The sequence below is a fragment of the Lepidochelys olivacea genome (assembly GCF_965140295.1).
Source record: "Lepidochelys olivacea isolate rLepOli2 genome assembly, chromosome: 2".
NCBI lineage: Eukaryota > Metazoa > Chordata > Testudines > Cheloniidae > Lepidochelys > Lepidochelys olivacea.
In genome coordinates this window covers 272,044,426-272,066,297 of record NC_140412.1, presented here as the reverse complement: position 1 = coordinate 272,066,297, position 21,872 = coordinate 272,044,426, and the positions used below count along the sequence as shown (strand labels likewise).

The window sequence follows — 21,872 nt, the reverse complement described above, 5'->3', positions numbered from 1 at the left end:
GCATGTGGCAAGCACGCACACCTACTGTGGAATGCACATGAGCAATCACTCAAAGAAGAACTGAGAATGGGGGGAACTGGCAGCTCCCTATATACCGTGGCATATGTGCGCCACTCCTGGGGGCGCTGGAGCCGGTCCCCTACGGATATTGCTGAGGGAAAACCTTCCGGCACTGGTACGTGTGGCAAGCACACACACCTAGTTGAATGGACATGAGCAAGCACTTGAAGAAAAAATGTAGGTTCCATCTCCAAAGGTGGTGATGTTAGAACTGTGGATGAGGAAATATCCCAAGTAGCAGAGGGAACAGGAGACTGGCTTCTTTCATAATATTTGTGGACCAATGGTGTCATGATCTCCCTTGTAAGAATCAATTCTGATAGGATGGGAGATTCTGGATCCAGCAGGATGGTTATCATAGAATCATAGAATATCAGGGTTGGAAGGGACCTCAGGAGGTCATCTAGTCCAACCCCCTGCTCAAAGCAAGACCAATCCCCAATTAAATCATCCCAGCCAGGGCTTTGTCAAGCCTGACCTTAAAAACTTCTAAGGAAGAAGAGTCCACCACTTCCCTAGGTAACACATTCCAGTGTTTCACCACCCTCCTAGTGAAAAAGTTTTTCCTAATATCCAACCTAAACCTCCCCCACTGCAACTTGAGACCATTACTCCTTGTTCTGTCATCTGCTACCACTGAGAACAGTCTAGATCCATCCTTGGAATCCCCTTTCAGGTAGTTGAAAGCAGCTATCAACCACCCCCACATTCTTCTCTTCCGTAGACTAAACATCCCCAGTTCCCTCAGCCTCTCCTCATAACTCATGTGTTCCAGTCCCCTAATCATTTTTGTTGCCCTCCGCTGGACTCTTTCCAATTTTTCCACATCCTTCTTGTAGTGTGGGGCCCAAAACTGGACACAGTACTCCAGACGAGGCCTCACCAATGTCGAATAGAGGGGAACGATCACGTCCCTCAATTGGCTGGCAATGCCCCTACTTATACATCCCAAAATGCCACTGGGCTTCTTGGCAACAAAGGCACACTGTTGACTCCTTTCCAGCTTCTCGTCCACTGTAACCCTTTAACTGTAACTGTAACACTGTAGGTCCTTTTCTGCAGAACTGCTACCTAGCCATTTGGTCCCTAGTCTGTAGCGGTGCATTGGATTCTTCCGTCCTAAGTGCAGGACTTTGTCCCCCAAAGCACTGTATTTGCCACCATGAGTCTTCTCCCTGTGAACCTTTGGCGTCAGCTCAAAGTGTGTGCCAGTGACGACTGTGTATGGGATGGTCATCTGTCTTTCGCCAGTCTAGGCTCATGCTTCTTTTTACTCAGTACTGATGGGCCTGTTACAAGAGAACTGGACATGACATAAGCTGGAGTTGACATAACTGTAGCCATTTTGTGTACTCCACCACCAATAGTTGAAAATGAAAATACCATATAGTTAGAAATAATTTGGCCTTTGCCTAAGTAAACCATACGAATAGCTGCACAGCTGCAGCGGTGTATGGATTTATTAAAATTAAAACATGTGGATAACTGAGTTTGGATCTGTGTCTCTTTCTGTTATGACTTGGAGTTGCTTTGCTGATAAGTAGCATTATGAGGTTTTTGCTGTTGCTAGGAAAATTGTTAGCTTATTAGAGGTTGAAAATGTCCAATTTGAAGCAGATTGAGGAGGATTTCTAAGAGCTAGCAGACTGACATCTTATTCCCCAGCAACTGGAAGGATGGCTGATCACCAAAAACCTCCTGTTGCCCACTCGACACCACCTCAGACTTCGGGTAACTATATCTGGGGTGCTCTAGACTATTGCTGTTGCATATGTGTGTGTGTGTGCTTAAAACTAAGTGGAAGCACTCTTGTACCAATCATTTATTGGACAGAGGAGCTGTGTCCCCACAGATTTATTTCCTGCCACCACCTGGAAAGCAAGAATTAGTTACTATAGTTTTGGGTTCAAATAACCCCAGGTGTAACAGTCCCACTGCCACCTATGATGCCAAAGTGGAGGCGATCAGTCTTTTCAGCCTGTGGGCCAGTACCACGACATCAATGGGTTTTCGAGCTTCAGAGTCACCCAACCTCAACAGTATAAGTGAATCAGCCCTCCTCTTAGAAGTGGATCTGGAGGGGGAATTTTCTCTCAGGTATAGAGAGGGTTTCTTGCCTTAGCATGAAGTCTGAGAAAAGGAGCCCTTGGCTCTACCTTTGCCTGCACCTGTGTCTGGTGTGTAATACTTGGCATTGCTGTCCTTGATGCCTCAAGCCCACTGTACAAGTGGGGTCTCCCCAGCCCAGATCCAACAGGGGCCTCATAGCCTGCTTCATGAGGTGTTTCTTAAGTCTGAACTCCTGGGCTTGATGGGTTCAAGTCAGAAAGAAGTGACCGATACTGCACTTAGCAGAGATATGACCTTCTCTCCCAAGGCAGTAAAGGAACCTGCAGTGCTCTTTGCTGACCGGAAAAGAACAGGGACAGGAGAGGCAGTTCTTGAAGCCCAGAATCCCAGGCATAATTGGACTCCCATACCAGAAAGTGGGGGGCTCCGGAGGCATGTCCCTGATATCTGTCTAATAAAATAAGAAATTTTATACACAATATTTACCAGTTTATAATATTTACAGGTTTGATGTAGGTGGATCAGCTCCAGGAACAGAAGGGTTCTGTTTCAGACCATGTGGCACTGAAAAGGAAGTGGAGAGGCAGTCAGTCCGCACCACCACCAGCAGCACTTGCAGAAGCAGTAGGAATTCTGAAAAAGTGTTTGGGGGGTGGGGGGAATGAGAGGTGGATAATCAGCTGAACATGAGTTCCAAAAGGAAAGCTGTGGCCAAATGAGCAAATGCAATCGTTGGATGCATAAATAGAGGTACCTCAGGTAGGAACGGAGAGGTTTTTACCTCTTTATTTGGCACGGATGCGACCGCTGCTGGAATATTATGTCCCGTTCTGGTGTCCACAATTCAAGAATGATGCTGATAAATTGAAGTGTGTTCATAAAAAAGAAAGGAGAATGATTAAAGGATTGAAAAACCTGCCTTACAGTGATAAGCTACATAGATTGAGCTCCTTGTGTCTAACAAAGAAGGTTAAAAGGTGACTAGATCACAGTCTTTAAGCACTTACATGGGGAACAAATATTTGATAATGACCTCTCATGGAGAAAGGTCTAACATGATCCAATCGCTTTAGAAGTTGAAGTTAGACAAATTGAGACTAGAAAAAAGGCGTAAATTTTTAACTATGAAGGTAATTGACTAATGAACAATTTACCAAGGGTTGTGGTGGACTCTCCATCACTTACATTTTTAAAATCAAGATTTTTTTTTTAAATACAGTCTAGTTCAAAAGGAATTATTTTGGGGGTGTTCTATGGCCTGTGTTATGCAGGACGTCAGACTAGATGATGCTTTGGAATCTATGAAAACTTGTACGTTTGAGTGTGATTTAGAGGAATTGGACATGTGCATTGTGAGAAGCAAAAGGAAGTCTACTACGGTAAAGAGGTAAAGAGTCCACGTGTATAGGGATGACAAGGCATGTGAGCTGAACTTGTTCTGGATGTTAATGTAGCCTTCACCAAGGAGTTTAATTATTTCTAGTGACTGCATGGATAAGAAACGCACTTGAGCAAACAGCTCTAAAGTTTTTGTGTGGGAGTCTCCCTGTGATTCTAAGAAGTGGGAGCTAGTGCTGGAAGAAGTAGTATAAGGAATATTGGGAAGCAAGAGATGACAGCAAGGATTGGGGCAGGGAAGAGTGCTGGCTGTGATGGTCATGCTCGAGAGAGGGGCAGCAGAGGATCATCAATATAGCTACTGGGTGAGAAGAGTTATGGGACTTATGGGGACAGAAGGGTGCAGGGTTTTGGGAGAGCAAGAAGTGATATGAGGCTATGGGGTATCAAAGAGTTAGAGCCATGGAGAGGGCATGGGAGATAAGCAAATTGGGCTGTGGGGGACAAGTAAGAATGAGCGAGACATGGGAGCAAGGAGATTCTGGTGGGGTGCAAGCAGGAAGACAAAATAAGGGAAAAGTAGCTCGTCTTTGCCTTCTTCACCTGATGGATTTGCAATGGCTTGGGTTCACTTGAGGCACGGGTTCATCAGGCAGAGACGGCAAGACATTTCTAGTGCTGCCCTGCCCCTACTTCCTCCTGCTGCACTTGCTCTTTCCCCAAACACCAGCAGTATCTGCAGCTGCAGACTGATCCCTAGGGATGGCAGACTTGCAAGGACCAGTTATTCATCAGGCTGTGGAGAAAGAGAACCATTGCAGCATTCCTGCTATGACTTAAAGCGAAGTAACCCTCCCAATTCCAGCAAACTACAGCAGGTCAGGTAGAGAAGGAAGGAAAGGGTTAACACTCCCCTTCCCTTCCCTTCCCCATTCACCCACCACCAAGATGGCTGCTCACGCCTCCCTGCCCGTAATGCCTACTCCATACTTCTGGTAAGCCCTCCTGCTCCCCCACATTCCTGGTTCCTCCTCCTGTAACCGTGCCTTAGTGGGTCACAACTAAGGATGCCAAATTCAGGACAAACTACTGAGAAATAGGGCAAACACAACCGAAAACTGGTGGTTATTCTTTTATGATATATACGAAACCAGCCACAAAAGTAAACTCCTGTTTCACCACACTGGCTAACAAGAAGTCATAAAAGCAGTTTCCTTGGGCATTCCAGTTCTTATATAACCACGAAAAACACTGGATTCAGAGATGAGTGGTTCTTTACAACCAGTCTCATCAAATGAAAGGTTCTTCTGATCCCAAAGGAGCAGCCCCCAACCCAGGTCAATATATATCTTAGATCTTACCCAATAATCACGTTGATGCCAATCCTTTAGTATGTAAACTCTGAGGAAGGGAGGGAGGGGAGAGAGAGAGAGAAAGAAAGAGAGAAAGAGAGAGAAAGAAAGAGAAAATTGGTTAAAAGAGTCAAATACATACAGTAATTGCAAAGTTCTTGGTTCAGGCTTGTAGCAGTGATGGAATAAACTGCTGGCTTAAGTCAAGTCTCTGGAATACATCCACAGCTTGGATGGGTCATTCAGTCCTTTGTTCAGAGCTTCAGTTTGTAGCAAAGTTCTTCCAGAGGTAAGAAGCAGGATTGAAGACAAAATGGAAGTGTTTCCAGGGCCTTTTATAGCTTCTGCCATGTGGAGGGCATCCCATTGTTCTTACTGTGGAAAATTACAGCAACAAGATGGAGTTTGGAGTCACATGTTCATGCCCAATTTCACTCAGTCATTGCAGGAAGCCATTACCTACACCCCAGACAGAACGTTTAACATGACACAGCGTAGATGGGCGTCTCCCATGGTCCATTGTCAACCAAGTGTTTCTTCATGAGCCACTTAATTTGAATAGTCCCTCCAACATGTGCTGGCTAGCTACCTTGTGGGTGGTACCCCAGAAGCAAACATTTGAAATCCAGGTTGAGGGCCAATACTTATAACTTCAAATACAAAAATGATACATGCATACACACAGCAAAATCATAACCTTTTCATAGACACCTCACTTGACAACCTTTGTACAAGATTTGCTGCAAATATAGAACAGTGGTTGCAACAACTATCTATATGGTCATATTTTAATCAGATAACATCACACCCCCATCCCCAAAAAGGACACTCTCAGCAGTCTCATGATCTGTACCAGAGCATGGCATCAATAACACTTCTCATGACCTATAGGTTCCTTTGCTTACAGTAAATTATAGCAATCGTTTTATAACTTTAATATTTCAGGTTCCACACCTTAGCCTGTGCCTGAGATATTGTAAAGATGAGTTACTTGGTGAAATCTTAAGCTTGTGTAAATTTATGTTTTACAATAGAGGAATCCAAAAAAACGTGAATAAAACAGCAAAATTTAAAAAGGAGCATTTTTAAAGTATTTCCTTTGCAAAAGTTACAAAACCTTTTTCTAAAACAATACACAATATTCCATTGCTCTCTGTAAAACTGTGTCAAATTTGAGAAGAAATGCAACATTTAAATTGCAAAGCAGATATTTTAGTCCTGCTTTAAGTAAAAATCTGTAAGAAACTTTCACTATAATCAATCATAGGTTTTGCATTTTCCTTGATAATGAGGTCAGCAGGCCACATACTCTGAATGATTGCTTATCACAGGGACCTGTCCTAGCGCCGATCCTGTTTAATATTTCACACAAGCAACCTTCCCCAGACTTGATCATAGAAATGTGTCTATGCATTGTTGACGACATTGTTTTGAGTGCACAGGCAGAGAATCTATCATAGAATACAGCCTAACCAAGAACCTTAAAACTATGGAAGAATATTTCTTATCCTGGCAGCTAAACCAAACTCTACCGGAACTATTGTGTCAGCATTCCGTCTAAACAATTGAAAGGCCTAAGCAGAACTGCACATGCATAGACTTCTGTGGCTAGAAGATAAGAGACAATCCCATCCCATCCCAAAATATCTCAGTGTGACATTAGACTGAAGACAGAGGATAAAAACAGCATATAAGCAGAGTGGCCAGTGTGTGATCACTAATAGTGACCGGCTAACAATTTCACATATCCTATCATATGCTACCCTAGTCTGCCTGTTTTACTCCAGGGGGAAGTCTGCACCAAAAAAATAAAAATTCAGTATTTGAAATTTCTGCAAAATTCCACATATTTTATTTGTTAAAATAGCACAATATAATCATGCCAGTTTCAATTATTTTGGTAATATAGTTCAATATCCATCAGCAAATATGTCTGTAACAATACAGACCAAAAAAAAGATTCTGGTAATTTTTTTTAAACAAATAAATAGATTCCTTACTAGGCATATTAATATAGAACTTTGAGTAATGCATTTACATTACAATACAGAACTGTATTTCCTGCACCTGTCAGGAAGCAGTGCAAAGGCTTGGGGGAGTCAGGGGTAATGGAGAAGTTGAGGGAGAGGGAAGGAGCCTAGGAGTGAACCTAGAGGGTGTTGGTGCTATGGGGGGAGATTCTTAGGGAGTTGGGAAGCCGCCCTCATGCAGACCCTGGCTGACTCCAAGCCTCTCTCATTCAGTCAGGCACATCTGCCCGTCCCCACAGACCCTATCCCCATGGGTCTCTGCAGCCCCTCCCCCCCAACCCCCCGGCTCAGCGCTGTAACCACACTAGCTCCTGAGCCTATGCCCCGGTCTGTCCCACCCCCCAGCCATTCTGAACCCACCTGTGACTCCTCAGCAGCCCTGTGTGCCCCACTGTGTGTCCTAACCTGGCTCTGCAGGCAGGGTGCTGTGATGAATTCCTGGGGGAATTCTGCAGCGCTGGGCATAGAAAATACATTCTGCCCCAGAAGTGCTGCAGTTTCACCTTTTTCCCCACCAGAGGCCGCTGTGGTGCCAGAACAGCTGGCTGTGTTCCTGCAGCTGGCTATTCTGGCACCACAGCAGCCTCTGGTGAGCAAAAGGAAGAACTGCAGCACTTAGGCAAAATTTATTTTATGTGGGAAAATACAAAATTATGCAAGACAGAGGATTCTGCGCAGTACTGTTTGTCTCATTCCCCTTTTAGGCCTTGTCTTTTAGATTGTAAATTTGTTGGGGCAGGGACTGTCATTCATTTACTGTATGTTTGTACAGCAACTGCCACAACAGGGTCCTGACCTGGTTGAGTTCCTTATTCACTGCTGCAACACAGGTGTTAAATAAAAAGGGTGGTGCTTGGCTATAGCAGTGGAACATCAGATTACAGTAACACTTTTTATTTTATTCTTCCTTTAAAATGGGAAATATACATTATTCCCAGTTATGCCTATAACTTAAGGTGTCATTGTGTAAAAATCACTGCAGAGTCTGACTGGAAGAAGTAATAACATGCACCAGTAGGGACGAAGCGAGAAACAGTCATGGAAAGCACTAGAAGACTGGAGAAAAATACATCTCCAAACAAAGGAGAGAAATCTTGGCAATAACTGTTTGATAAATCCACTTCCTATCCCTTGTAAAATGGAATAAATATTAAGGAGAAAAAAATCACTACAGATCATAGAATCACAGAATATTAGGGTTGGAAGAGACCTCAGGAGGTCATCTAGTCCAATCCCCTGCTCAAAGCAGGACCAACACCAAATAAATCATCCCAGCCAAGGCTTTGTCAAACCGGGCCTTAAAAACCTCTAAGGATGGAAATACCACCACCTCCTTAGGGAACCCATTCCAGTGCTTCACCACCCTCCTAGTGAAACAGTGTTTCCTAATATCCAACCTAGATCTCCCACACTGCAACTTGAGACCATTGCTTCTTGTTCTGTCATCTGCCACCACTGAGAACAGCAGAGCTCCATCCGCTTTGGAACCCCCCTTCAGGTAATTGAAAGCTGCTATCAAATCCCCCCTCACTCTTCTCTTCTGCAGACTAAATAACCCCAGTTCATAGAATATCAGGGTTGGCAGGGACCTCAGGAGGTCATCTAGTCCAACCCCCTGCTCAAAGCAGGACCAATCCCCAATTTTTGCCCCAGATCCCTAAATGGCCCCCTCAAGGATTGAATTCACAACCCTGGGTTTCGCAGGCCAATGTTCAAACCACTGAGCTATCCCTCCCCCGAGATTAAAGAAAACCAGTGCTCCAGGTGAGGTCTGAACTCACAGCTTCAGCAATACTCCACACAGCACTGCTCTGTCAGCACTGTGCACTAACACATTGCGCCACTGGAATTCCCTCAGCCTCTCCCCGCAAGCCACGTGCCCCAGCCCCTTAATCGTTTTCGTTGCCCTCCGCTGCACTCTCTCCAATTTGTCCATATCCCTTCTGTAGTGGGGGGCCCAAAACTGGATGCCATACTCCAGGTGTGGCCTCACCAGTGCCGAATAGAGGGGAATAATCACTTCCCTCGATCTGCTGGCAACGCTCCTACAAATACAGCCCAATATGCTGTTAGCCTTCTTGGCAAGAACGGCACACTGCTGAACATAATGTAATTTTGAGCAATAAGCAATATTGGGGGTCAGAAAGAACAAGTTTACCAGACTATCTTTAATGCCTTTTTTTTTTAAATGCTTCATTTCCCACAGTATTCTTGTCAGTAAGTTAAAGACGTATGGGCTGGATGAATGCACTACAAGGTGGGTAGAAAGTTGGCTACACTGTCGGGCTCAACGGGTAGTGATCAATGGCTCCATGTCTAGTTGGCAGCCGGTGTCAAGTGGAGTGCCCCAGGGGTCGGTCCTGGGGTCGGTTTTGTTCAATATCTTCATAAATGATCTGGAGGATGGTGTGGATTGCACTCTCAGCAAATTTGCGGATGATACTAAACTGGGAGGAGTGGTAGATACGCTGGAGGGCAGGGATAGGATACAGAGGGACCTAGACAAATTGAAGGATTGGGCCAAAAGAAATCTGATGAGGTTCAATAAGGATAAGTGCAGGGTCCTGCACTTAGGATGGAAGAACCCAATGCACAGCTACAGACGAGGGACCGAATGGCTAGGCAGCAGTTCTGTGGAAAAGGACCTAGGGGTGACAGTGGACGAGAAGCTGGATATGAGTCAGCAGTGTGCCCTTGTTGCCAAGAAGGCCAGGGGCATTTTGGGATGTATAAGTAGGGGCATAGTGAGCAGATCGAGGGACGTGATCATCCCCCTCTATTTGACATTGGTGAGGCCTCATCTGGAGTACTGTGTCCAGTTTTGGGCCCCACACTACAAGAAGGATGTGGATAAATTGGAGAGAGTCCAGCGAAGGGCAACAAAAATGATTAGGGGTCTGGAACACATGACTTATGAGGAGAGGCTGAAGGAACGGGGATTGTTTAGTCTGCAGAAGAGAAGAATGAGGGGGGATTTGATAGCTGCTTTCAACTACCTGAGAGGTGGTTCCAGAGAGGATGGCTCTAGACTGTTCTCAATGGTAGCAGATGACAGGACAAGGAGTAATTGTCTCAAGTTGCAGTGGGGGAGGTTTAGGTTGGATATTAGGAAAAACTTTTTCACTAGGAGGGTGGTGAAACACTGGAATGTGTTACCTAGGGAGGTGGTAGAATCTCCTTCCTTAGAAGTTTTTAAGGTCAGGCTTGACAAAGCCCTGGCTGGGATGATTTAATTGGGGATTGGTCCTGCTTTGAGCAGGGGGTTGGACTAGATGACCTCCAGAGGTACCTTCCAACCCTGATATTCTATGATTCTATGATTTTGCAGAATAAGTACAATTACAGAGAGGAGGATGAAAAAAAATAAATGAAAAAAATTAAAAAAAAGACAAGCTCAAACAACACATAAGACTAAGAAAATTGTCAATGTTTGGTTCAAATTTGTAACAGTTTATTAGTTGCCATTTTCATGCAGTCAGTTCAAGTACCATAAACAAACAAAAATGGATTCACAGCATTTGTTCAAAAACAGAAATGAAAAACCACAAAAAACATGCAAATAGATTACTAGAGCATCTGTGTAATTCAAAAGTCTCTGCTTATTGCTGTTTGGCACATTTTCATTTGAAATAAAATATTTTAGACATTGAAGGTCTTTAGGACAGAGGTGTGGGGGCTGCAGTGCCTAAACCCTTGTTTTGCTGAGTTGGCATCTGAGTCCTGTACCCTCCAAAAGGAGCTGGATACCCACCCCCATTCCTCTAATTCTCATGCTGGGGTGGGGGTGGGGGGGAAATGAGCCCTCCGTTCAGAGACAAGTGGAGGCCCGGTGGGGGTCCAGCACTGCTTCGGCTCCCCGTCTCAGTCCCAGACCCAGAAGGAGGCACAAGCCCCAGGCCCCACCCAGCACCACTCACCAGGGCCTCTCCAAGCTTGTCCTCAAGCATGGCTGGGCAGCCACAGAAGGTGAACTCTTCAAAGCCACACAGAAGCCGCTGCTGCTTGGCAGGTCTGGTCTGCAGCACTTGGCAGAAGCGAAACTGCACTTGGATGGCGTGAGGCCAGCACCAGCAGGATCTAAGGCAGGCAGCAGTGGTCAGCACAGAGTCAGGGCAGTAAGCAGGATAAGCTTTCTAGGGAAGCCTGGCCCTGACCACTCAAGTCCCCAGCCATGGCAACCTCTGCGTCCAACTGCACCACTGACCCCACCATGTGCACCAGGTTGCAATGCCACTCACTCAACTTTGGCCCAGCCAGGGCAGCAGGGCCAAATTTGACTAACTGGCATTGCGAAAAAGTTGCAGTGTGTGTTGAAAGTCAAGGTTTGTGCAACAAAACCATGGCCTGTCATTTTCTTACAGCCTTAACAATCCATAATTACAGCAAATGAGGCCTGGAACAAACAACAATGACCCTTTGGAAATTACCGGCCCTTGGGATGGCCATTAGTGTCTAATGTAATTTAAATACATTTTAGTAAAACATTTGATACCGTACCTCACACGTTCTCAGCATGAATTCAACTAGAATATAACACTATCAGGTGGAGTGAAAACTAACTGAAGGTCTGTAATCAAATGTCAATGTATCAAGTTGGGGGTAAGTGTATAATGGGGTCTGCGGGGATGGGGTTTACATCCAGTCTCATTTACCATCTTCATTAATGATCTGAAAGAGGGGAATAAATGGCACGTTAATTAAATCCTCAAATTATACTAATTTGGAGAGGGTCACATTGCAAGTGAGGACAGAGAAATAATCCAAAGGAATGTGAATATATAATACACAGGATTCAGGTTGGAAAACACACAAGTAATGCAGTGGGTGATACAAAGCTGGGGAGCAAGAATGGCTGAGAGAGACCAAAGGTGGAAGTGGACAGTGAATTGACCAGGAGACTAAAATGTGACATGTCTGCTGGACAGGCCAATGAGGTTTTCATAGAATCATAGAATATCAGGGTTGGAAGGGACCCCAGAAGGTCATCTAGTCCAACCCCCTGCTCAAAGCAGGACCAATTCCCAGTTAAATCATCCCAGCCAGGGCTTTGTCAAGCCTGACCTTAAAAACCTCTAAGGAAGGAGATTCTACCACCTCCCTAGGTAACGCATTCCAGTGTTTCACCACCCTCTTAGTGAAAAAGTTTTTCCTAATATCCAATCTAAACCTCCCCCACTGCAACTTGAGACCATTACTCCTCGTTCTGTCATCTGCTACCATTGAGAACAGTCTAGAGCCATCCTCTTTGGAACCCCCTTTCAGGTAGTTGAAAGCAGTTATCAAATCCCCCCTCATTCTTCTCTTCTGCAGGCTAAACAATCCCAGCTCCCTCAGCCTCTCCTCATAACTCATGTGTTCCAGTCCCCTAATCATTTTTGTTGCCCTTCGCTGGACTCTCTCCAATTTATCCACATCCTTCTTGAAGTGGGGGGCCCAAAACTGGACACAGTACTCCAGATGAGGCCTCACCAATGTCGAATAGAGGGGAACGATCAGATCCCTCGATCTGCTCGCTATGCCCCTACTTATACATCCCAAAATGCCATTGGCCTTCTTGGCAACAAGGGCACACTGCTGACTCATATCCAGCTTCTCGTCCACTGTAACCCCTAGGTCCTTTTCCGCAGAACTGCTGCCTAGCCATTCGGTCCCTAGTCTGTAGCTGTGCATTGGGTTCTTCCATCCTAAGTGCAGGACCCTGCACTTATCCTGATTGAACCTCATCAGATTTCTTTTGGCCCAATCCTCCAATTTGTCTAGGTCCTTCTGTATCCTATCCCTCCCCTCCAGCGTATCTACCACTCCTCCCAGTTTAGTATCATCCGCAAATTTGCTGAGAGTGCAATCCACACCATCCTCCAGATCATTTATGAAGATATTGAACAAAACCGGCCCCAGGACCGACCCTTGGGGCACTCCACTTGATACCGGCTGCCAACTAGACATGGAGCCATTGATCACTACCCGTTGAGCCCGACAATCTAGCCAGCTTTCTACCCACCTTATAGTGCATTCATCCAGCCCATACTTCCTTAACTTGCTGACAAGAATACTGTGGGAGACCGTGTCAAAAGCTTTGCTAAAGTCAAGAAACAATACATCCACTGCTTTCCCTTCATCCACAGAAGCAGTAATCTCATCATAAAAGGCGATTAGATTAGTCAGGCATGACCTTCCCTTGGTGAATCCATGCTGGCTGTTCCTGATCACTTTCCTTTCATGCAAGTGCTTCAGGATTGATTCTTTGAGGACCTGCTCCATGATTTTTCCAGGGACTGAGGTGAGGCTGACTGGCCTGTAGTTCCCAGGATCCTCCTTCTTCCCTTTTTTAAAGATTGGCACTACATTAGCCTTTTTCCAGTCATCCGGGACTTCCTCGGTTCGCCACGAGTTTTCAAAGATAACGGCCAATGGCTCTGCAATCACAGCCGCCAATTCCTTCAGCACTCTCGGATGCAACTCATCCAGCCCCATGGACTTGTGCACATCCAGCTTTTCTAAATAGTCCCTAACCGCCTCTATCTCCACAGAGGGCTGGCCATCTCTTCCCCATTTTGTGATGCCCAGCGCAGCAGTCTGGGAGCTGACCTTGTTAGTGAAAACAGAGGCAAAAAAAGCATTGAGTACATTAGCTTTTTCCACATCCTCTGTCACTAGGTTGCCTCCCTCATTCAGTAAGGGGCCCACACATTCCTTGGCTTTCTTCTTGTTGACAACATACCTGAAGAAACCCTTCTTGTTACTCTTGACATCTCTGGCTAGCTGCAGCTCCAGGTGCGATTTGGCCCTCCTGATATCATTCCTACATGCCCGAGCAATATTTTTATACTCTTCCCTGGTCATATGTCCAACCTTCCACTTCTTGTAAGCTTCGTTTTTATGTTTAAGATCCGCTAGGATTTCACCATTAAGCCAAGCTGGTCGCCTGCCATATTTACTATTCTTTCGACTCATTGGGATGGTTTGTCCCTGTAACCTCAACAGGGATTCCTTGAAATACAGCCAGCTCTCCTGGACTCCTTTCCCCTTCAAGTTAGTCCCCCAGGGGATCCTGGCCATCCATTTCCTGAGGGAGTCGAAGTCTGCTTTCCTGAAGTCCAGGGTCCGTATCCTGCTGCTTACCTTTCTTCCCTGCGTCAGGATCCTGAACTCAACCAACTCATGGTCACTGCCTCCCAGATTCCCATCCACTTTTGCTTCCCCCACTAATTCTACCCGGTTTGTGAGCAGCAGGTCAAGAAAAGCGCCCCCCCCTAGTTGGCTCCTCTAGCACTTGCGCCAGGAAATTGTCCCCTACGCTTCCCAAAAACTTCCTGGATTGTCTATGCACCGCTGTATTGCTCTCCCAGCAGATATCAGGAAAATTAAAGTCACCCATGAGAATCAGGGCATGCGATCTAGTAGCTTCCGTGAGCTGCCGGAAGAAAGCCTCATCTACCTCATCCCCCTGGTCCGGTGGTCTATAGCAGACTCCCACCACTACATCACTGTATATACAAACGTATATACAAAATGTTTTGGACTGTATATACAAATGTACCATGTCAGGGGAGCTGGGAGGCACCCAGAACAACAGATCTAAATCAGTGGGGACAGAAATGATGGCACAAGTTACATTTTGGGTGCAAAAGGACCACACAATGTGTGTAAGGGGTAAAAACAGTATTGGTTGCATCTGCTGAGAGAGTAAGGGGGATGTAGCAGGAAGGCCAAGAAGATGTAGTGGGGAGGGAGAGGGAGAGAGAAAGTGTGCGTATGTTTGAGGACGGGAGGGGAATGTGCTGCATCTTACACCATACTATGAGTGACATTTTTACCATTTGTATTTATTACTGATATTACAGTCGGGCTTAGAGACCCCAGCCATGGATCAGCTGCCCACTGTGTTAGGTGCTGTACAGATATGTAGCACAAAGATGATCCTTTCCTGGTAAAGCTTACAATCAGAGAGTATGTTTACACTGAGGGGGAAGCAAAAGGCAGGGGTCCTTTATTTGGTTTAGCTGACTCAATTTATCTACTTCAGGTTAAAACAGCAGTGAAAACACAGCAACTTGGCTTTTAACTTCATGCTGCTTTACAGGCTTTAGTTTGTGCTGCTAATTTAAGTTAAAAGCAGAGTTTCTGTGTCTTCACTAGTATTTTAACTTGAGTTAGCTAACCCAAGTAAAGAACATACTTTTTTGTCAGTGTAAACACACCCTCAGACAAGAGACAACAAGTGTATAAACAGATGGAGGGAGTACAATCAATGGACAACCCCAGTCAGCATGACCACACTTGTACTATGGATATTGGACACCCACTGAATGCCAAATTAGAGCAACTTAAACAATTTTACCCCTTTTACACCTGTTTTCTGACCAGCTTACACCCAATGTGTAACTTGAAACCAAAGAAACAATATCCTCATGAGGGATCTGAACTACCCAGATGCAGCCAGCATGCTTCATTCCTCAAAGAAATTCCCCAGTTCCCACATGCCACATCCAAACTGACTCCATAATATGGGAAAGCTTAATTCTAGTTATAAATGTGTCATCTGAGATTATTAATAAGGCATGACAGTCTCCTCCACAGTTACATAAAGGAAATCTTATTGACACTAAGGGCTTGACTCAGCTCTATAGGTCTTGGTGTGGGGTTTCTTCTCCTTCTCCATCTATGGGAATAGCTGTATCCAAGGTGGCAAGTCATCTGCAGGGGAAGGCACTGATTTAATCAGATTTAATTTAGCCAGGGCTCCTCAGGAGACTTGCTGACTGGCTGGCAGAGGTTGCCTAAGCAAAGGACCACACTTCCTCCCCAGCTAGGTGGGCCCTTTCTGTGGGGTATGCCAGCCAGCTGCATGTGCAGTACAGTTTGTGGGTGGCAGGCACAGCAATGATCCCTATTCTCAGGGATTTTCTGCCTCTGTGGTCTGCAGCCTGTGATCCACCAGCAGGAATTCACTAGTGAAACAGCCCTACTGCAGAATTACTGTATTTTTGCTGAGGAACTGCATCCTGGAGGCTGGCTGTAAAACTAGAAGCCATGGAAGAAACTGGCCTCAAAGGAGGACAAATACACTAAAGCTCTATAAAATGTGAGGCAAGTTCATGATCTCCTTGGATCTTGACAAGCTGAGATTATCATTAGCAATATCACAAGCAAACTGATAGCCAGATGACACTGTGCCCTGGGGGCACATCTGGGGAGGGATGGAGATTCTAAGTCTAGATGGACTAGATGACCTTCTGGGGTCCCTTCCAACCCTGATATTCTATGATTCTAAGTCCCCACAGGGCTGTTCTACCTTGCACTGGCTAGAGCAGTCTGCTAGACCCACTCCTCACCCTAGTCAGCTCCATCACACCTCCTGCACTGGGGGATAGTTCAAGAGGGACTAGTACAAAGCTGGTGTAGATGGCTTTATGGCAGCCCAAGCCACCATCACACCAGGGAAGTCTAGAGCCCTTATAGGGTTGGTTTCTGGAGCTTTAGCAGGGGCTAAGGATCTGACCCAGGATCTGCTTCTCACTGAGCGCAAGGAACTGATTAATTAAGTGAAGAACAGAGAAGCTTGGAACTGATGTTTGAAAGAGTAAGTGGGATTTCACCCAATGCAGGAGTATGAGGCGATCACATTTCAAGGAAGCAAATCCTGAGGAATTAAGAGATCTAATGAGCAAAGTGCAACGGAAAGAAATGTTAAAATCCATATAGCAAAATCCTAAATGATTAAGAAGCAACATCTATTGACTCTTCTGAAAAAGAATGCAAGGGGAAAAGGCCTCTCTTACTCCACAAGCGATTGAGTGTAAAAGGGAAAATCTGTACTAGAAATGGAGAAGTCAGGAGGTAACCAAAGAGGAATATTCTGCCAGATAAGGATGCAGAGAAAAGATAACACAGCAAAATGGCACAAGGGGTTAATGGTGCCAAAATAGCTACAGGAATAAGAAGGGCACTTCTAAACCTAAAATGGAAGAGACCAATTGGGGAGGTCTTAAATTCAGGGAGTGATTAAATTAATATGATTCCAAAATTCTTGAGCTGTTGAATCTCTTTTAATCAGTATTTTACAATAAAAATAAAGACTGGAAGTTTGGACAATTAAAAAGAAAATCTTTATAAAATAAAAGGAGTACTTGTGGCACCTTAGAGACTAACAAATTTATTTGAGCATAAGCTTTCATGAGCTACAGCTCACTTCATCGGAATGCATCCGATGAAGTGAGCTGTAGCTCACGAAAGCTTATGCTCAAATAAATCTGTTAGTCTCTTAGGTGCCACAAGTACTCCTTTTCTTTTTGCGAATACAGACTAACACGGCTGCTACTCTGAAACCTTATAAAATAGTTACTGATGGGGAGCAGATAAGGAAATATATGAGAAATCTGAATATATACAAACCTGTGGTTTGTATGATATGAATCCCAGGGTGCTATCTTATTAACTCTAGTTTGTTGAGGGATTTAGCTAAACCTAGGGAACGAGACACTCGGTGTAAAGTGGCATAACATAGAATGTTTACTAAACCTAAAGTGTTAAAAGAACTTACTAAAGCTAGGATGCTAAAGGTATTAACTAATGAATTTACTTAATTATTAAATTTAACTATTATTCCAGTCACGGGAGACATTGGGAGCTGGGGACCTGGAGAAAAGCTTGCCAAAGTTCTATTCTTTTTTTACTTCCCTGTTTATGACTCATCTGATTCTTTTGCCTTCCACCTATTTGTCCTCACCAACTTATCTGACCTGCAACCAATGGGTCAGCTCTCCCATCCATCTGATCTGGCTTTCAGCCAGCACTGCTCCTTCTCCGATCTTTCCATCACTGAGTTCCTCCTCTCCAACCCCTGTCCCATTTCTATCAACATTGCCCACCTACTCCCTGCCCTACTAGTCAGTCCTTCCATGACTTCTCTTCCTCTTCCTGCCCTCTCCTCCATTGACTAAGGCCTGGTTTGCACTACACAGCAAGGTTGATGTAGGCTGCGTTATGTCGACCTAATAATAAATGTCTCTACACTACTAGGTCCCTTCCATTGATGTAACTCACCTACTATGTTAACTTAATTACTCCACCTCTACAAGAGGCGTAGCACATAATTAGATGTTGTTAGGTCAACGTAGAGGCAGTGCAGACACTGTGTTGCTTACATCGACCAACTGGCTTTCAGGAGTCCCACAATGCTCTGCTCTAACCGCTCTGGTAAGCATTTTTAACTCTGCTGCACAACAGGCAGGTACACAGGAAATAGCCCCTCCCCTGTTAAAGGACCGGGAACTTTTGAATGTCTATTTCCTGCTTTTTCGGTGGGAAGAGCTTGCCTGCCTAGCTGATCATGACGGCTCTGTGCTCCAAAGGCGCTCCAGACTGGAGTACACAGGAGGTGGTGGATCTTCTTCATCTGTGAGGAGAAGAGGCGGGGCAGGCACAGCTCCAATCCAGCCATAGAAACGTACACATCTACAAGCCAATCACACGGGGAATGGGGGCAAAGGACTACACTAGGGACATGCAGCAGTCCCGCATGAAAATCAAGAAACTGTGGCAGGCATACCAGAAGGCAAGGGAGGCAAACAGTCACTCTGGTGCAGCATCACCAGTGCTTAATTTGTAATGAAAGAGGTACCAAGGCTCAAGCAATTCTTTTTCATTCATAACTGATGCAGCAAGCCCAGAGGTGCTAGGGCTATTAACTGCCAAGAAGCACTGAACACTGCAGACAAGGAGCTGCATGTGATTCTCAGTGGCGATCCCGGTCCCCCAACCCGCAAGAGCAGCGTGGATACAGGTGAGGAGGAGGAGTCCTGGGTCAGCACAGGCAACAGGGAGGTGGTGGTCTTGGACAAGGAAGAGGAGGAGGAGAATGGGAGACAGGTGAGTGGGGAATACATCCTCTCGGGGCAGTGCAGCCAGTCACAGAACAGCATCGCGGCCAAGCGTGATGCTGGGGAAAAAACCTCTGGTGAGTATTCAATTTCAAGTAATATTTTGGGGTCATGTGTTCTTATATTCTATTTTTTATTAAAATTAACAAGGTGAGGTAGAGCAGCTATATGCTTACCAGTAGCCACACCAACTACACAGAGGATGCCCCACAAAAAAGACTATTTATGTACACAGGGATGGGCTAGGAATCCTCCATAGAAATCTCCAGGAAACTTTCTGGTTTCTCCAGTAACTTTCAGGTACTCTGCAATCTGTTGCAGAAGGTTTCTGGGAAGGGCTGCTTTATTTCTTCCACCACGGTAGGACAATTCCACATGCTACTCCAGTGTTAATTTGGCTGGCATCATTGCAGTACACAGCATTGCAGCATAAAGACCCCGTCTGTTCCCTTGCTACCTCTGTTACCCTCAGGAGCCTGATATCAGATAGATTCACCTAGGGGAGATGGCAGTAGTTTTCATTTCAACTGCTTGGACCACAAACAATAGTGATTGTGCAAAAAATAATGTCTGTGCTCTCCCTGCCTTGTTGGTCCTGCTTTGACTAGGGGGTTGGACTAGATGACCTCCTGAGGTCTCTTCTAACTCTAATCTTCTATGATTTTCTGCCCCTTCACCCACTGTTTCCAAAACATGGCTATAGTTTGGGCAGCAGGGGCTGGGCATTGACCTTAGTAGCTACAAACCTCGGCTAGCAGCAGCGGGGAAGGGGAGGAGAATTTTGTGGTGCCCACTCACCACCACAAGCACCCCCCGGCGTAGCCTCTGCAAAGGCTTGCAGTTCAGGATGGTGAATGCTGGTCCCCAATCTCCAGACAACGTCCATGTTATAAAGGGGAAGGTGGCATGGCACCCTGCCCACCTCTGGTCCCGCCACAGGTTGCCCACCCAATGCTGCTGACTGTCTGGTACCCATGCCCCAGGGCCATACTCACCAGCGCTGGGACAGCGAACTGGTTCAGTGAATACCTTATATAAATGAAAATGCTCTGCCTTAAACTTCTGTGAAATAAAGGGAGTGATTTTTATAAAGCAACTCCGCACTAGATCCTAGGTCTGCACTGACAATGGTTGTTTTGTGCTTTCCATGGCTTACAGCTGAAAGTGTGGCCTTCCGCTCTTCCTCCACAATGGTGTAGAGGCTCTCCCAGATAAGACAAAGGTGAAAGAACACATGATGACATGTTTAATGAGATTACGAACGCCTTTGGGACAGCGAACACCACACAGAGAGCGTGGAGGATTTCTCTCTCTGAAAAACTGGACATGGTGAGCAGAGCAGCAGCCCAGGAAAGTGGCCGTGGCATGCAGGAGGAAGTGCTGGGGATTCTGAAAGAACAGACATGTTGAGACATCTGGTTGACCTTCAGGAGAAACACCTTGAGGCTAGACTCCCTCTGCAGCCCCTGCAGAATGGCATTCCAACATCAACGTACTTCTCCTCCTCCCCCTAACATTCCAGGAGAAGAGGAGGGCAAATGCAATATCCCTTCCGCTCAACCGCAGGGGAAGGTCCCAAAAATAAAAGCTGCATATACAATGATGTATGACAAGGAGGCTACTGTACTTTTAAAGACAAGATTAATGTGTTTTTCTCCTACCAATTTTATTCCACCTTGTGTCCAAGGTTAAATTCTATTTGTGATCTTTAAGTTTCAGTATCTTTGTTCAATAAAATGAGAGAATGAATTAATAGTTTATTAGTTTATAGTTTATTAATTTAAAACAGCCGGGGTGGGGGGGGTTAAGAGGATGGACAAGGAAACTGAGGTAATAGAAGGGGTGTGCTGTCACAGCAAGGTTCACACCATGGGGAGGCACAGTACAGAGAATCAGCGCACATTACTGTGGGTCATTACTAGAACGGGTTTTCAAAGCCTCCCTGAGATGCAATGCTCCATGCTGAGCTTTTCTTCTAGCCTTGGTATCTGGCTGCTCAAAATTAGCAGACAGCTTATCCACCTTCACGTCCCACCCCTGTGGAAATGTCTCTCCTTTTGCCTCACAGATATTATGAAGCACACAGCAGGCAGCTATAACCATGGGGATATTGGTTTCACGGAGGTCTAACTTAGTAAGCAAACTGCGTCAGCAACCCTTTAAATGGCCAAAGGCACATTCAACCACCATTCTGCACTTGCTGTGCCTATTGTTGAACTGATCCTTGCTGCTGTCCAGGTGTCGGGTGTATGAATTCAAGAGCCAACGGAAGTAAGGGGTAGTCTGGGTCTCCCAGGATCACTATTGGCATTTCAACATCACCACTAGCTATTTTGTGTGCCAGAAAGAGAGTACTTGCTTGCAGCTTTCTGAACAGACCTGTGTTCTTAAGATGCGTGCATCATGCACCTTCCCTGACCATCCCATGTTGATGTTGGTAAAACGGCCCCGGTGATCCACCGGCACTTGCAACACCATTGAAAAGTATCCTTTTCTGTTTATGTACTCTTTGGCAAGATGGTCTGGTGCCAAGATAAGGATAGGCATGCCATCTATCACCCCATCACAGTTAGGGAACCCCATTGCAGCAAAACCATCCAGTATCTCTTTGCCCAGAGTCTCAATCTTTCTTTGCAGAAGATGATTAATGGCCCTGCATACTTGGATCACAACAGCCTCCATGATGGAATTACCAACTCCAAATTGATTCCCCACTGACAGGTAGCAGTCTGGCTTTGCAAGCTTCCCCATCACAATTACCACTCAGTTCTCCACTGTCAGAGCAGGTCTCGTTTTTAGTATTGCTGCGCTGCAGGGCTGGGGAGAGCCCTGCACACAGTTCTTGGAAAGTGGCCTTGTACATACAAAAGTTCTGCAACCGCTGATCATCATCCCATAACTGCATAACAATGTGATCCCGCCAGTCAGTGCTTGGCTCTCAATACCAGAAACAGCAATCCATCGTGTTCAGTTCCCACACGACTGCCAGCAGCAACTGGGAATTGTTTCATTCTATGGCTACCAGCAGTGCTGCTTGAAGGACACTGCCACGTTCTGCATGGTGGTTCCTCTCACAGCTTTGTGAATACTGTAGGATAAGGCATGTGGTGTTTGTAATGCTCACAATAGTTAGGGTGACC

At 45.6% G+C, this 21,872-nt stretch overlaps 1 protein-coding gene across 3 annotated transcripts in view; it reads right to left on the bottom strand.

The window, feature by feature from the left end:
- SMARCD3 (SWI/SNF related BAF chromatin remodeling complex subunit D3) overlaps positions 1-21,872 on the bottom strand; it is a 229,261-nt gene that overhangs the window by 176,680 nt on the left and 30,709 nt on the right. Inside the window, exon 4 of one of the 3 annotated variants that reach the window (XM_084621529.1) lies at positions 4,963-5,195. The exons of the other annotated variants lie outside the window; for them this stretch is intronic. The gene's annotated coding sequence lies outside the window, so the exon portion shown is untranslated. The remainder of the gene's footprint in view (positions 1-4,962; positions 5,196-21,872) is intronic. 3 annotated transcript variants of the gene reach the window in all.